At 43.4% G+C, this 17154-nt stretch overlaps 1 long non-coding RNA gene across 1 annotated transcript in view; it reads right to left on the bottom strand.

Annotated features, from left to right (window-relative positions):
- Positions 1-16466, bottom strand: part of LOC138664314 (uncharacterized) — a 65046-nt gene extending 48580 nt beyond the window's left edge. The window contains exon 1 of the long non-coding RNA XR_011318325.1: positions 16411-16466. This is a non-coding gene — a long non-coding RNA (uncharacterized lncRNA). The remainder of the gene's footprint in view (positions 1-16410) is intronic.
- Positions 16467-17154: the final 688 nt, after the last annotated feature.

The raw sequence follows: 17154 nt of genomic DNA, 5'->3' as shown, positions 1-17154 counted from the left end.
AACTGATGGGTCCCTGATCTCCATGTCCAAATGTGAACACTTACCGAAGGCCAATGTCTGTATGCCTGGGTGAACGTGGACACCTCTGTTCAGCAAAGCCTACATATGGGTTGACCGGGACCAAGTGTGATGAGATGCAATTAAAAACCACATGGTGATGGGAGGAGTGCGCAGTCAGTCATGCGATATTTCAGTTATTCGCTTTTAATAAATTTGCAAGGATTACTACATTTATGTTTTTTTCTCAGTCAAGATGCGGTGCAGAGTGTACATTAATGAGAAAAAAAACGAACTTTTTTGAATTTACCAAATGGCTGCAATGAAGCAAAGAGTGAAAAATTTGAAGGGGTCTGAATACTTTCCGTACCCATTGTGTATATATATTTATATAATTTTTATTTTTGAAGTCTTTTCAAAGCTCAGCTCAGACGTTCCTACAACAGTGATACCAAATTTTTCTATTTCACTATCGTTATATTTAAATATGATCTAATATGGAATAATTGTAATCTAAGTGTTAAGTTGACAGCTGTGTGTAAGGTGATTTCTGTCTTTCTCCAATAACATGCTCCGAATGCCACAAATCACAGACGTCGATCCGTTTTTCTCGTAAGTCATTAGTGATTTTCATAAATTTTTCTCTGATGGGGCAAAAATGTTTCTCCACCTTCCCTATCAGTCAGTGAAAAAACGACAGCACACAGATGGCATCCAAGAGCTGTCCAATTTTTTTTCACCGACCCATGGACTTGCATTGGCGATTTTGATCCTACAATATCAAAATCGGACAAAAAGTAAGCCAAAAAATATCATAGGTACAAGATCTATCTGAGAAAAACATGGATAACACTCGTGTGAGAAAAACAGACACCTGAATGAGGCCTAAAGGTACCTTCACACTCAGCGACGCTGCAGCGACGCTGTTTGGTCGCTGGAGAGCTGTCACACAGACAGCTCTCCAGCGACCAATGATCCCGAGGTCCCCGGGTAACCAGGGTAAACATCGGGTTACTAAGCGCAGGGCCGCGCTTAGTAACCCGATGTTTACCCTGGTTACCAGCGTAAAAGTAAAAAAAACAAACACTACATACTTACCTACCGCTGTCTGTCCCCGGCGCTCTGCTTCTCTGCACTCCTCCTGCACTGGCTGTGAGCACAGCGGCCGGAAAGCAGAGCGGTGACGTCACCGCTCTGCTTTCCGGCTGACCGACGCTCACAGCCAGTGCAGGAGGAGTGCAGAGCACAGCGCCGGGGACAGACAGCGGTAGGTAAGTATGTAGTGTTTGTTTTTTTTACTTTTACGCTGGTAACCAGGGTAAACATCGGGTTACTAAGCGCGGCCCTGCGCTTAGTAACCCGATGTTTACCCTGGTTACCAGTGAAGACATCGCTGGATCGGTGTCACACGCCGATCCAGCGATGTCTGCAGGGAGTCCAGCGACGAAATAAAGTTCTGGACTTTCCTCAGCGACCAACGATCTCCCAGCAGGGGCCTTGATCGTTGGTCGCTGTCACACAGAATGATTTCCATAACGATATCGTTGCTACGTCACAAAAAGCAACAATATCGTTAACGATATCGTTATGTGTGAAGGTACCTTAACTTCAAAATGATAGACAAAATTAAGCTCTGCTCACATCTGTGTTGGAGGCTCAGTCACAGATTGAGACAAAATAAAGAACAATATAGAACATTATGCTGCGTTACTTTCTGCAGTTATAACCAAAGATAGAAACAAAATAAGCAGAAACCCTGCTGTAAGTAAGTAAATAGTAATAGTACGGTACATATATATAACATAAGATACTTAGTAAACACTGTTTTTAACCCCTTCCCGACCCATGACGCCACGTAGGCGTCATGAAAGTCGGTGCCAATCCGACCCATCACGCCTATGTGGCGTCATGGAAAGATCGCGTCCCTGCAGGCCGGGTGAAAGGGTTAACTCCCATTTCACCCGATCTGCAGGGACAGGGGGAGTGGTAGTTTAGCCCAGGGGGGGTGGCTTCACCCCCTCGTGGCTACGATCGCTCTGATTGGCTGTTGAAAGTGAAACTGCCAATCAGAGCGATTTGTAATATTTCACCCATTATAACGGGTGAAATATTACAATCCAGCCATGGCCGATGCTGCAATATCATCGGCCATGGCTGGAAATACTAGTGTGCCCCCACCCCACCCCACCGATCGCCCCCCCAGCCCCCCGATCTGGCCGGTACACTGCTCCGGCTCCCCTCCGTCCAGTGCTCCGCTCCCCCCCGTGCTCTTGTCCGCTCCCCCCGTGCTCCAATCACCCCCCCGTGCTCCAATCACCCCCCCCTGCACTCCGATTCACCCCCCCGTGCTCCGTTCCACCCCCCGTGCTCCGTTCCAGCCCCCCCATGCTCCGTTCCAGCCCCCCCGTGCTCCGTTCCACGCCTGCCGCGCTCCGATTCCCCCCCCCCGTGCTCCGATCCCCCCCCCGTGGTCCCCCCCCACCCCATCATACTTACCGATCCTGCCGGGGTCCCGTCCGTCTTCTCCCTGGGCGCCGCCATCTTCCAAAATGGCGGGCGCATTCGCAGTACGCCCGCCGAATCTGCCGGCCGGCAGATTCGTTCCAAAGTGCATTTTGATCACTGAGATATAATCTATCTCAGTGATCAAAATAAAAAAAATAATAAATGACCCCCCCCCCCTTTGTCACCCCCATAGGTAGGGACAATAAAAAAATAAAGAAATTTTTTTTTTCCACTAATGTTAGAATAGGGTTAGGGGTAGGGTTAGGGTTAGGGGTAGGGGTAGGGTTAGGGGTAGGGCTAGGGGTAGGGCTAGGGTTAGGGCTAGGGTTAGGGTTTCGGTATGTGCACACGTATTCTGGTCCTCTGCGGATTTATGGCGGATTTACCGCGTTTTTTCTGCACATTTCACTGCGGTTTTACAATTGCGATTTTCTATTGGAGCAGTTGTAAAACCGCTGCGGAATCCGCACAAAGAAGTGACATGTGTGCAGCGATTTTTGTTTCCCGTAGGTTTACATTGAACTGTAAACTCATGGGAAACTGCTGCTTTTCCGCAGCATTTTCCGCAGCGTGTGCACATACCTTTAGAATTAGGCCATGTGCACATGGTGCGGATTTGGCTGCGGATTGGCCGCTGCGGATTCGCAGCAGTGTTCCATCAGGTGTACAGTACCATGTAAACATATGAAAAACCAAATCCGCTGTGCCCATGGTGCGGAAAATACCGCGCGGAAACGCTGCGTTGTATTTTCCGCAGCATGTCAATTCTTTGTGCGGATTCCGCAGCGTTTTACACCTGTTCCTCAATAGGAATCCGCAGGTGAAATCCGCACAAAAAACACTGGAAATCCGCGGAAAATCCGCAGGTAAAACGCAGTGCCTTTTACCCGCGGATTTTTCAAAAATGGTGCGGAAATATCTCACACGAATCCGCAACGTGGGCACATAGCCTTAGGGTTAGGGTTGGAATTAGGGTTGTGATTAGGGTTGTGATTAGGGTTATGGCTACAGTTGGGATTAGAGTTAGGGGTGTGGGGGGGTTAGTGTTGGAGGTAGAATTGAGGGGTTACCACTGTTTAGACACATCAGGGGTCTCCAAACGCAACATGGCGCCACCATTGATTCCAGCCAATCTCGTATTCAAAAAGTCAAATGGTGCTCCCTCACTTCCGAGCCCTGACGTGTGCCTAAACAGTGGTTTACCCCCACATATGGGGTACCAGCATACTCAGGATAAACTGCGCAACAATTACTGGGGTCCAATTTCTCCTGTTACCCTTGTGAATCTAAAAAAATGCTTGCTAAAACAAAATTTTTGAGGAAAGAAAAATGATTTTTTATTTTCACGGCTCTGCGTTGTAAACGTCTGTGAAGCACTTGGGGGTTCAAAGTGCTCACCACATATCTAGATAAGTTCCTTGGGGGGTCTAGTTTCTAAAATGGGGTCACTTGTGGGGGGTTTCTACTGTTTAGGCACACCAGGGGCTCTGCAAACGCAATGTGACGCCCGCAGACCATTCCATCAAAGTCTGCATTTCAAAAGTCACTACTTCCCTTCTGAGCCCCGACGTGTGCCCAAACAGTGGTTTACCCCCACACATGGGGTATCAGCGTACTCAGGAGAAACTGGACAACAACTTTTGGGGTCCAATTTCTCCTGTAACCCTTGGGAAAATAAAAAATTCTGGGCTAAATAATTATTTTTGAGGAAAGAAAACGTATTTATTATTTTCACGGCTCTGCATTATAAACTTCTATGAAGCACTTGGGGGTTCAAAGTGCTCACCACACATCTAGATAAGTTCCTTTCGGGGTCTAGTTTCCAAAATGGGGTCACTTGTGGGGGGTTTCTACTGTTTAGGCACATAAGGGGCTCTGCAAACGCAACGTGACGCCCGCAGAGCATTCCATCAAAGTCTGCATTTCAAAACGTCACTACTTCAATTCCGAGCCCCGGCATGTGCCCAAACAGTGGTTTACCCCCACACATGGGGTATCACCGTACTCAGGAGAAACTGGACAACAAATATTGGGGTCAAATTTCTCCTGTTACCCTTGGGAAAATTAAAAAATTCTGGGCTAAATAATTATTTTTGAGGAAAGAAAACGTATTTATTATTTTCACGGCTCTGCATTATAAACTTCTATGAAGCACTTGGGGGTTCAAAGTGCTCACCACACATCTAGATAAGTTCCTTTCGGGGTCTAGTTTCCAAAATGGGGTCACTTGTGGGGGGTTTCTACTGTTAAGCCACATCAGGGGCTCTGCAAACACAACGTGACGCCCACAGAGCATTCCATCAAAGTCTGCATTTCAAAACGTCACTACTTCCCTTCTGAGCCCCGACGTGTGCCCAAACAGTGGTTTACCCCCACACATGGGGTATCAGCGTACTCAGGAGAAACTGGACAACAACTTTTGGGGTCCAATTTCTCCTGTAACCCTTGGGAAAATAAAAAATTGCAGGCTAAAAGATCATTTTTGAGAAAATAATTTTTTTTTTTATTTTCATGGCTCTGCGTTATAAACTTCTGTGAAGCACTTGGGGGTTCAAAGTCCTCACCACACATCTAGATTAGTTCCTTTGGGGGTCTAGTTTCCAAAATGGGGTCATTTCTGGGGGATCTCCAATGTTTAGGCACACAGGGGCTCTCCAAACGTGACATGGTGTCCGCTAATGATTGGAGCTAATTTTCCATTTAAAAAGCCAAATGGCGTGCCATCCCTTCCGAGCCCTGCCGTGCGCCCAAACAGTGGTTTACCCCCACATATGGGGTATCAGCCTACCCAGGACAAACTGGACAACAATATTTGGGGTCCAATTTCTCCTATTATCCTTGGCAAAATAGGAAATTCCAGGCTAAAAAATCATTTTTGAGGAAAGAAAAATTATTTTTTATTTTCATGGCTCTGCATTATAAACTTCTGTGAAGCACCTGGGGGTTTAAAGTGCTCAATATGCATTTAGATAAGTTCCTTGGGGGGTCTAGTTTCCAAAATGGGGTCACTTGTGGGGGAGCGCCAATGTTTAGGCACACAGGAGCTATCCAAACGCGACATGGTGTCCGCTAACGATGGAAATAATTTTTCATTCAAAAAGTCAAATGGCGCTCCTTCCCTTCCGAGCCTTACCATGTGCCCAAACAGTGGTTTACCCCCACATGTGAGGTATTGGTGCACTCAGGAGAAATTGCCCAACACATTTTAGGATCCATTTTATCCTGTTGCCCATGTGAAAATGAAAAAATTGAGGCTAAAAGAATTTTTTTGTGAAAAAAAAGTACTTTTTCATTTTTACGGATCAATTTGTGAAGCACCTGGGGGTTCAAAGTGCTCACTATGCATCTAGATAGGTTCCTTGGGGCGTCTTGTTTCCAAAATGGGGTCACTTGTGGGGGAGCTCCAATTTTTAGGCACACGGGGGCTCTCCAAACGTGACATGGTGTCCGCTAAAGAGTGGAGCCAATTTTTGATTCAAAAAGTCAAATGGCGCTCCTTCCCTTCCAAGCCCTGCCGTGTGCCCAAACAGTGGTTTACCCCCACATATGAGGTATCAGCGTACTCAGGACAAATTGGACAACAACTTTCGTGGCTCAGTTTCTCCTTTTACCATTGGGAAAATAAAAAAATTGTTGCTAAAAGATAATTTTTGTGACTAAAAAGTTAAATGTTCATTTTTTCCTTCCATGTTGCTTCTGCTGCTGTGAAGCACCTGAAGGGTTAATAAACTTCTTGAATGTGGTTTTGAGTACCTTGGTGTCACTTTTGGGTATTTTCAGCCATATAGACCCCTCAAACTGACTTCAAATGTGAGGTGGTCCCTAAAAAAAATGGTTTTGTAAATTTCGTTGTAAAAATGAGAAATCGCTGGTCAAATTTTAACCCTTATAACTTCCTAACAAAAAAAAATTTTGTTTCCAAAATTGTGCTGATGTAAAGTAAACATGTGGGAAATGTTATTTATTAACTATTTTGTGTCACATATCTCTCTGGTTTAACAGAATAAAAATTCAAAATGTGAAAATTGCGAAATTTTCAAAATTTTCGCCAAATTTCCGTTTTTATCACAAATAAACGCATAATTTATTGACCTAAATTTACCACTAACATGAAGCCCAATATGTCACGAAAAAACAATCTCAGAACCGCTACGATCCGTTGAAGCGTTCCTGAGTTATTACCTCATAAAGGGACACTGGTCAGAATTGCAAAAAACGGCAAGGTCTTTAAGGTCAAAATAGGCTGGGTCATGAAGGGGTTAATAAAAGAAAGTGTAAAAACCATCCCACTGCAACAACGTGTACCAAAATCAGGACCATCCTACACTATTTACCAAGTTATATGTCAGGCCCCATAATAAATTAAAGTCAATGGGGTCTAATATGTTATGGTTTTTGGCATGTCAAGCGTTTTTGCAGCATTTATTCATTCATAGAAAACATTGAGTAATTGGAAAAACTCAGCAAAATCAGTTTTTACAGCATTTTTTTGGGAAAAAAAGCATGTACGGCAGGATGTGAAACCTATTTATTTTTGCGATTTTCCTATATATAAATCATCATGTCTTGGTGTCACGTCCTGAGAATGGATGTTAGTATTTTATTTTACTGTAGTGTAATTCACACTTAATTTTTTTTAAAAAGCAATCATTTTTTTTTCTTCCTCCTGTAAACAGAGTTTAATTAAATTAGTGATAATTAAATTAGTGATATGTTAGGGTACCGTCACACTATAACATTTCGATCGCTACGACGGTACGATTCGTGACGTTCCAGCGATATCGTTACGATATCGCTGTGTCTGACACGCAGCAGCGATCAGGGATCCTGCTGAGAATCGTACGTCGTAGCAGATCGTTTAGAACTTTCTTTCATCGCTGGATCTCCCGCTGTTATCGCTAGATCGGTGTGTGTGACACCGATCTAGCGATCTAGCGATGCGATCCAGCGATGCGTTCGCTTGTAACCAGGGTAAACATCGGGTAACTAAGCGCAGGGCCGCGCTTAGTAACCCAATGTTTACCCTGGTTACAAGCGTAAAACTAAAAAAAAAAAAACAGCACATACTTACATTCTGGTGTCCGTCAGGTCCCTTGCCGTCTGCTTCCCGCACTGTGACTGCCGGCCGTAAAGTGAAAGCAGAGCACAGTGGTGACGTGCTTTCACTTTCACTTTACGGCCGGCAGTCACGGTGCGGGAAGCAGACGGCAAGGGACTTGACGGACACCAGATGTAAGTATGTGCTGTTTGTTTTTTTTTAGTTTTACGCTTGTAACCAGGGTAAACATCGGGTTACTAAGCGCGGTCCTGCGCTTAGTTACCCGATGTTTACCCTGGTTACCCAGGGACCTCGGCATCGTTGGTCGCTGGAGAGCTGTCTGTGTGACAGCTCCCCAGCGACCACACTACGATTTACCTACGATCACGGCAAGGTCATATCGTAGGTAAATCGTATAGTGTGACGGTACCCTTACCAATGTCTGACCAATTCTAATTCCCCCACTGGTTTTACGTTTGCAATTGTGTGTTCTTTCATGTATTCATATGGCATTGATTCATGGCTGCACTTCATACATGAATCGAGCTATTTGTTCAGAAGAGTCACTATTTTTTGCAGACATAAAAAAAAAAATTATAAAAAGCAATCCATTTGTTTCCCCCACTGCAAGCATAGTTTAATTGATTTACGGTTAATTAAATTAATGATATGTGTTAAAAGTGAACAATACCCAAGTTAGGCCGGTTTCACACGTCAGTGGCTCCGGTACGTGAGGTGACAGTTTCCTCACATACCGAAGACACTTAAGGTACCGTCACACTGAACGATATCGTTAACGATATCGTTGCTTTTTGTGACGTAGCAACGATATCGTTAAGGAAATCATTCTGTTTGACAGCGACCAACGATCAGGCCCCTGCTGGGAGATTGTTGGTCGCTGAGGAAAGTCCAGAACTTTATTTTGTCGCTGGACTCCCTGCAGACATCGCTGAATCGGCGTGTGTGACACCGATCCAGCGATGTCTTCACTGGTAACCAGGGTAAACATCGGGTTACTAAGCGCAGGGCCGCGCTTAGTAACCCGATGTTTACCCTGGTAACCAGCGTAAACGTTAAAAAAAACAAACATTACATACTTACCTTCAGCTGTCTGTCCCCGGCGCTCAGCTTCTCTGCACTCCTCCTGCATCCTGTGTCAGTGCCGGCAGCCGGAAAGCACAGCGGTGACGTCACCGCTCTGCTTTCCGGCCGCTGGGCTTACACAGGGCAGAGAAGCAGAGCGCCGAGGGACAGACAGCGGAAGGTAAGTATGAAGTGTTTGGTTTTTTTTTACTTTAATGCTGGTAACCAGGGTAAACATCGGGTTACTAAGCGCGGCCCTGCGCTTAGTAACCCGATGTTTACCCTGGTTACCGGCATCGTTGGTCGCTGGAGAGCTGTCTGTGTGACAGCTCTCCAGCGACCAAACAGCGACGCTGCAGCGATCCGGATCGTTGTCGGTATCGCTGCAGCGCCGCTCAGTGTGACGGTACCTTAACTCAAGTAGACACATTAAAATCAATGTGTCTCTGCACATGTCAGCGTGTTTTCACGGACCGTGTGTCCGTTTGAAAAACACGGAGACATGTCAGTGTTTGGGGGAGCGCACGTATCACATGTATCCCATAGGGGTGGAGCTGCATATTCATCACTGTAATAAGCGGCACCACGTGACCGCTCATACAGGAAGAGCTGCGACGCTGAGAGGAAGCATCGGGGGAGCTGGGTAAGTATTTTAACGCCAGCGGGTGGGCGCACAGGGGGAGGGAGGGAGTGGGAAGATTACCGGGAACTTTATTTTAACAACAACAAAAAAAAAAAAGATTTTTCATTCCTTCGCTCCAGCGAACGCTGCTGGGAAGAAGGAATGAATTCAGCACCCAATGAATTCAGCACCCAAAGCAGGGGACAGCGCTTAACTCTAGCGCTGTCTCCTGCACGGTGCGTGTGGTACCCAGTCGGCACACGGACGGCACACGGCTGTCGCACGTGTGCCACACTGATGTGCCACGTGAGCACACGGACACACGGACACGGATAACTCCGCTACCGATTTTTCCGGTACCCGAATTATCTGGACATGTGGGACAGGCCTTAATAAGCATAAAAATCCTTTTCCCCAAATAATTTTATTAAATTGCTCTTGTTTTGCAAAAATGTTTTATGACTTGCATTGGTGCATTAACACCTTGTACAATAATATAACTACTATACTGCCCCCTATGTACAAGAATATAACTACTATAGTACTGCTCCCTATGTACAAGAATATAACTACTATAATACTGCTCCCTATATACAAGAATATAACTACTATAATACTGCCCGCATGTACAAGAATATAACTACTATAATACTGCTCCCTATGTACAAGAATATAACTACTATAATACTGCTCATATGTACAGGAATATAACTATTCTAATACTTTTCCTATGTACAGAAATATAACTATTGTAATACTGCTGTTGTGTAATAGAATATACCGTATTTTCTGGCGTATAAGACGACTGGGCGTATAAGACGACCCCCAACTTTTCCATATAAAATATGGAATTCGGGATATGCCCGCCTTATAAGACGGGGGTCATCTTATACGCCCAGTCATCTTATACGGCGTGTGGTTCCCAGGGTCTGGAGGAGAGGAGACTCATTCAGGCCCTGGGATCCATATTCATGTAAAAAAATAAAGAATAAAAATAAAAAACATGGATATACTCACCCTTGGACGGGCCCTGGCTCACAGCGCTGCTAGCGTCTCCCTCCGTTCCTTAGAATGCGGTGAGTGAAGGACTTTCAATGAAGTCGCAGTCACATGAGCGGTCAGGTGACCGGTCGCCTGACCGCTCATGTGACCACGACATCATCGAAGGTCCTTCACTCTCTGCATTCTCAGGAATGGAGGGAGACGCTCGCAGCGGTGACAGCCAGGGCCCGTCCGAGGGTGAGTATATCCATGTTTTTTATTTTTATTCTTTATTTTTTGCATGAATATGGATCCCAGGGCCTGAATGAGTCTCCTCTCCTCCAGACCCTGGGAACCACATGCCGAAATGCGGGATCGCTCCCTGCACACGCCGTACCGGCGTATAAGACGACCCCCGACTTTTGGGACAATTTTTGGGGGTCAAAAAGTCGTATTATATGCCGGAAAATATGGTACCTATTATAATACTGCTCATATGTACATGAATATAACTACTATAATACTGTCCCTATGTACAAGAATCTAACTACTATAATACTGCCCATGTACAAGAATATAACTACTATAAGGCCTATAATAAGACTATAATTACTGCCGAGATACGCAGAAAAGTTTCAGAACAGTGATCCGTATTCAATCCGAGGATGCGATTTTTTTTTTTTTCTCCAAAAGGTATCCGTGTGTCATCCCTATGGCATCCGTACAGCGAGATTTTCTTGCTGACTTGCAAAATGGACATATAATGGATCCATGGGCTCAAATATTCGTGCACACATATATAAAGTCTATATATATATATATATATATATATATATATATATATATATATATACACAGTACAGACCAAAAGTTTGGACACACCTACTCATTTAAAGATTTTTCTGTATTTTCATGACTATGAAAATTGTACATAGTAAATATAGGAAAACTGACTGAACAGCAATCTAGTCTGAACTGGTGCATGACCAAAAAAGACTTACATAGCAAATAGATCATTGGCTGCACTTAATTTTACTGTACTAAAGCAAGGAAATGTGCGATACATGAAATGTGAATAGCATAATGGCTAGTGAAATCTCTGAAAAACACATGAGATGCTTAGCACAAGATTTGGCCAAAAATTGTGAGCCCATCCACCAAATGTCAAGGTAATCTCAGATCGGATGGGTACCTGACCTGTCTACCTAGTGTGGACACTTACCTCTGGCTAATAACATCATAAAGCCTGCATTTATAGGAAGGTCGGAACCAACTGTGCAATTGAATTACCGGCTTTTATACTATCTAGCTCAGTATTAAAGATAAATATATTTATATATGTGTGTCAGTGACATATATATACCTATACCATGTGTAGATATTTATTTTATCTATTCTATTTTTAACCTGTCAGTGTGATTTTACTGTACACCGCACAGAATTACCAGCTTTTCTATAGGACAGCGGTGCGTATTTCTCGCAAGGCAGATGTGTGGTCCGTGTGTAATCCGTATTTTTCTCGCCCCATAGACTTGCATTGGCGTATTTTTGGAGGAATACGCTGACAATCGCAGCATGCTGCAATTTTCTCAGCCCGTTAAATGCGGCCGAGAAATATACGGCTGATTGAAGCTGCCCCATAGAGAAACATTGGTCCGAGTGCAATGCATTGTTTTTGCGCCTCTCACTCATCCGTATTTCTATCTAGTGTGACCCCGACCTAATACTGCCTCTATGTACAAGAATATAACTACTATAATACTGCCCCATGTACAAGAATATAGCTACTGTAATGCTGACCACTATATAAAAGAATATTCCTACTATAATACTGCCCACATGCACAAGAATACAACTACTATAATACTGATCTTATGTAGAAGAATATAACTACTATAATAGTGCTCATATGTAAATGAATATAATTACTATAATACTGCCCCTATGTACAAGAATATAACTACTATAATGCTGCCCCATGTACAAGAATATAGCTACTGTAATACTGACCACTATATACAAGAACATTCCTACTTTAATACTGCCCCCATGCACAAGAATACAACTACTATAATACTGCTCCTATGTACAAGAATATAACTACTATAATAATACTGCCCCTATGTACAAGAATATAACTACTATAATACTGCCCCCATGCACAAGAATACAACTACTATAATTCTGCCCCTATGTACAAGAATATAACTACTATAATACTGCTCCTATGTACAAGAATATAACTACTATAATACTGCTCCTATGTACAAGAATATAACTACTACTAGATGGTGGCCCGATTCTAACTCATCGGGAATTCTAGAATATGCATGTCCACGTAGCATATTGCCCAGCCACGTAGTATATTGCCCAGCCACGTAGTATATTGCCCAGCCATGTAGTATATTGCCCAGCCACGTAGTGTATTGCCCAGTCACGTAGTATATTGCACAGCATCGGAGTATAAAGCACAAAGCCACGTGGTATACAGACTTAAAATAAAAAATAAACATATACTCACCCTCCGAAAGCCCGTTGAAGTCCGGGCCCTGTGTGCGGTGCACGCGGCAGCTTTCGGTCGCAGGGGCTGGTATGGGCGCAGGACCTGTGATGATGTCGCGGTTAGGGTTGAGCGAAACAGGTCGGCCATTTTCAGAAGTCGCCGACTTTTGGCAAAGTCGGGTTTCATGAAACCCGACCCGACCCCTGTGTGGGGTCGGCCATGAAGTCGGCGATCTTCTGAATCTGGTATCGGAATTCCGATCCCGAGTTCCGATATGTTTGCAATATCGGAAATCGGTATCGGAATCCATATTTAAGTGTAAAATAAAGAATTAAAATAAAAAATATCGCTATACTTACCCTCTGACGCGCCCTGGTACTAACCGGCAGCCTTTCTTCCTTCGAATCAGCGCTTGCAGGACCTTGCGGTGACGTCGCGGCTTGTGATTGGTCGCGCGAGCTGTCACATGGGCGGTCGAGCGACCAATCACAAGCCGCGACGTCACCGCAAGGTCCTGCAAGCGCTGATTCGAAGGAAGGAAGGTTCCCGGTTAGTACCAGGGCACGTCCGAGGGTGAGTATAGCGATATTTTTTATTTTAATTCTTTATTTTACACTTAAATATGGATCGCAGGGCCTGAAGGAGAGTTTCCTCTCCTTCAGACCCTGGGAACCTTTGGAAACCCAATGCACTGCATTGGGTTTCGAGTTTCGGCCGACCCCGACCCCGACTTTTTTATAGGATCGGCCGATTTCACTCGACCCGACTTTTGAAAAAGTCGGGTTTCGTGAAACCCGACCCGATCCTATAAAAGTAAAAGTCGCTCAACCCTAGTCGCGGTCACATGACCGTGACATCATGGCAGGTCCTTCTCGCACACCATCCTTGCCACCGGAACCTGCCGCTTGCATGAAGCGGTCACAGGAGCGTCGCGAGGAGCGGGAAAGGCGGCGGAAAGTGAGTATATAATGATTTTTTATTTTTTTAAATTATTTTTAACATTAGATCTTTTTACTATTGATGCTGCATAGGCAGCATCAATAGTAAAAATTTGGTCACACAGGGTTAATAGCAGCGTTAATGGAGTGCGTTACACCGTGGCATAACGCGGTCCGCTAGCGCTGCCATTAACCCTGTGTGAGTGCTGACTGGAGGGGATAATGGAGTGGACACTGACTGCGGGGAGGAAGGAGCGGCCATTTTGGCGCCAGGCTGTGGCCGTCGCTGATTGGTCGTGGCTGTTTTGCTGCGACCAATCAGCGGGTTGGATTTCCGTGACAGACAGAAGCCGTGACCAATGAATATCCGGGACAGACAGACAGACGGAAGTACCCCTTAGACAATTATATCATAGATAATACTGCCCCTATGTACAAGTATATAACTACTATAATACTGCCCCCCATGTACAAATATATAACTACAATAATACTGCTCCTATGTACAAGAATATAATTACTATACTACTGCCCTATGTACAAGAATGCAACTACTATAATACTGATCTTATGTAGGAGAATATAACTACTATAATACTGCCCCCTATGTACAAGAATATAACTACTATAATACTTCCCTCTATGTACAAGAATATAAACACTATAATACTGCTCCCTATGTACGAGAATATAACTACTATAATGCTGCCCCATATACAATAATATAGCTACTGTAATACTGACCACTATATACAAGAATATTCCTACTATAATACTGCCCCCATGCTCCACAATACAACTACTATAATTCTGTGCCTATGTACAAGAATATAACTACTATAATACTGCTCCCTATGTACAAGAATAAAACTACTATAATACTGCCCCATGTACAAATATATAACTAATATAATACTGCTCCCATGTACAAGAATATAACTACTATAATACTGCCCTATGTACAAGAATATAACTACTACAATACTGCTCCTATGTACAAGAATATATCTACTATAATACTGCTCCTATGTACAAGAATATAACTACTATAATACTGCCCCCATGTGCAAGAATATAACTACTATAATACTGCCCCCTATGTACAAGAATATAACTACTATAATACTACCCCTATGTACAAGAATATAACTACTATAATACTGCCCCCTATGTACAAGAATATAGCTACTATAATACTGCCCCCTATGTACAAGAATATAACTACTATAATGCTGCTCCTATGTACAAAAATATAACTACTATAATACTACCCCTATGTACAAGAATATAACTACTATAATATTGCTCTTATGTACAAGAATATAACTACTATAATACTGCCCCCATGTACAAGAATATAAGTACTATAGTACCAATCCCGTGTCGCTGATTGGTCGCAGCCGGCCAGCCGCGACCAATCAGCGATATTGGGCGATATTTAAACACTGCTTCACTTTTTGCTATTGATGCTGCCTATGCAATATGCAATGATATAGTAAAAACATATCATGTTAAAAATAATAATTAAAAAAAAATTATATTCTCACCTTCCGGCGTCCATGGCACTCTTTCCCGCTCCTCGTGACGCTCCGGTCCCAAGAATGCATTGTGGCAATGACTCGAGATCACGTAGCGGTCTCGAGAGATGATGACGTCGTGGTCTCGCGAGACCGCTGCATGATCACGGGTTATTGCCGAAAGGCATTACTGGAAACGCAGCGCCGCGAGGAGCATCGCTAAAGGCCTGGGCTGGATACGGGGGCCGCCAGAAGGTGAGTATATAACTATTTTTTATTTTAATTGTTTTTTTAACAGGGATATGGTGCCCACACTGCTATATACTACATGGTCTGTGTTATATACTGCGTGGGCTGTGTTATATACTGCGTGGGCTGTGTTATATACTGCGTGGGCTGTGTTGTATACTACGTCGCTATGCTATATACTACGTGGGGTGTGTGATATACTACGTGGCTGTGCAATATACTACGTGGCCTGTGTTATATACTGCGTGGGCTGTGTTATATACTGCGTGAGCTGTGCTATATACTGCATGGGCTGTGTTATACACAGCGTGAGCTGTGCAATATACTACGTGGGGTGTGTTATATACTACATGGCTGTGCAATATACTATGCGGGCTGTGTTATATACTATGTGGGCTGTGTTATATACTGTGTGGGCTGTTATATACTGCGTGGGCTGTGTTATATACTACGTGGGCTGTGCTATATACTACATACTTATTCTAGAATACCCGATGCGTTAGAATCGAGCCACCATCTTATAACTACTATAATACTACCCCTATGTACAAGAATATAACTACTATTATATTGCCCCAATGTTCAATAATATAATTACTATAACACTGCCCCTTATCTGCAAGAATATAACTATTATTATATATTCAACATTTATTATACAACTTTCTACTGCCAAGAGATCAGGTTTTGGCTGAAGAAAAAAACACAGCAGAAAAGCAATGTGCGAATATACCTAATTCTGCTTTTATGACGGGAGGAGCAGCATAACAGGTTTTTAATTCACTGGTGTGAACAGAGCTCCAGCTGTGCAGAAATCATTTGTCGTTGATCGCAGTCATGCCATTTTTTGGAACAGAGTAAATATCTGCACTAACTTACAATATCTGACAGGTCATGTGCAGCAATGCTGGAAAGCAAAGATAGTAAGTAGCTGCATAATCCCCAGGGGGGAAGCTAACAGACACAGTGCCACTCACCAGACTCATGTCCTACCTGGTAACAGCCGATGATTGGCCCACACAAGAGGATTCAAGTAACAGAGCAAACAGGAACAAGGGCTGTATAATCCTGTACATGGAGCTATACCTCCCACCCCACCCCCACCCCATGGCTTCTTTTCATATAGAAAACGTAAAAAGTTCACATCCTGAACAACTTACATGCAGCAAGCAAAGTGGAAAAATAATGTTTACACGCACATTAAGACATGTAGTATTGAGTTGGCAGAATAAAAAAATACAAGGAATATTTTTAATTTTATTTTACCTTTTTTATTTATTTATTTTGCTGTATGTTTTGCTGTTTGAGTTTTTTTACTCTTGTGATCAGGTTTTATAAATACTTTTACGTTACTATCATTCTTCCCTCTACTCGTTTTAAAATAAGATACTTTAATAATGATCAGTGTCATTCTTTATTTTATTGATATCTTCATGCCTGACGGGGGCTGAATGCACGGAATAGATCGTGTCAGTGTCATATATGACCAAAACTAATGGAGGATCTAAGATGGACTTTGGAGAGATATACATATATATAATTTGCAAATTGGGGAGAACCCCAAATAAACCCTCACTAGAAGACCATAAAATGTAACTTTTATTTCTCCATACAAAGGGTATAAAACGTTTTGTCCCTAAGCTGTCTCAGAAGTCTGCAGTTATTTTATGCAGTATTCCTGCTAATTTATATTTAGAAAGTGTATAACACCCGGTATGTTA

This window comes from Ranitomeya imitator, chromosome 2 (assembly GCF_032444005.1).
Source record: "Ranitomeya imitator isolate aRanImi1 chromosome 2, aRanImi1.pri, whole genome shotgun sequence".
Classification (NCBI taxonomy): Eukaryota; Metazoa; Chordata; class Amphibia; order Anura; family Dendrobatidae; genus Ranitomeya; species Ranitomeya imitator.
The sequence above is the reverse complement of the archived record's forward strand: the minus strand, read 5'-3'. Positions and strand labels throughout refer to the sequence as shown.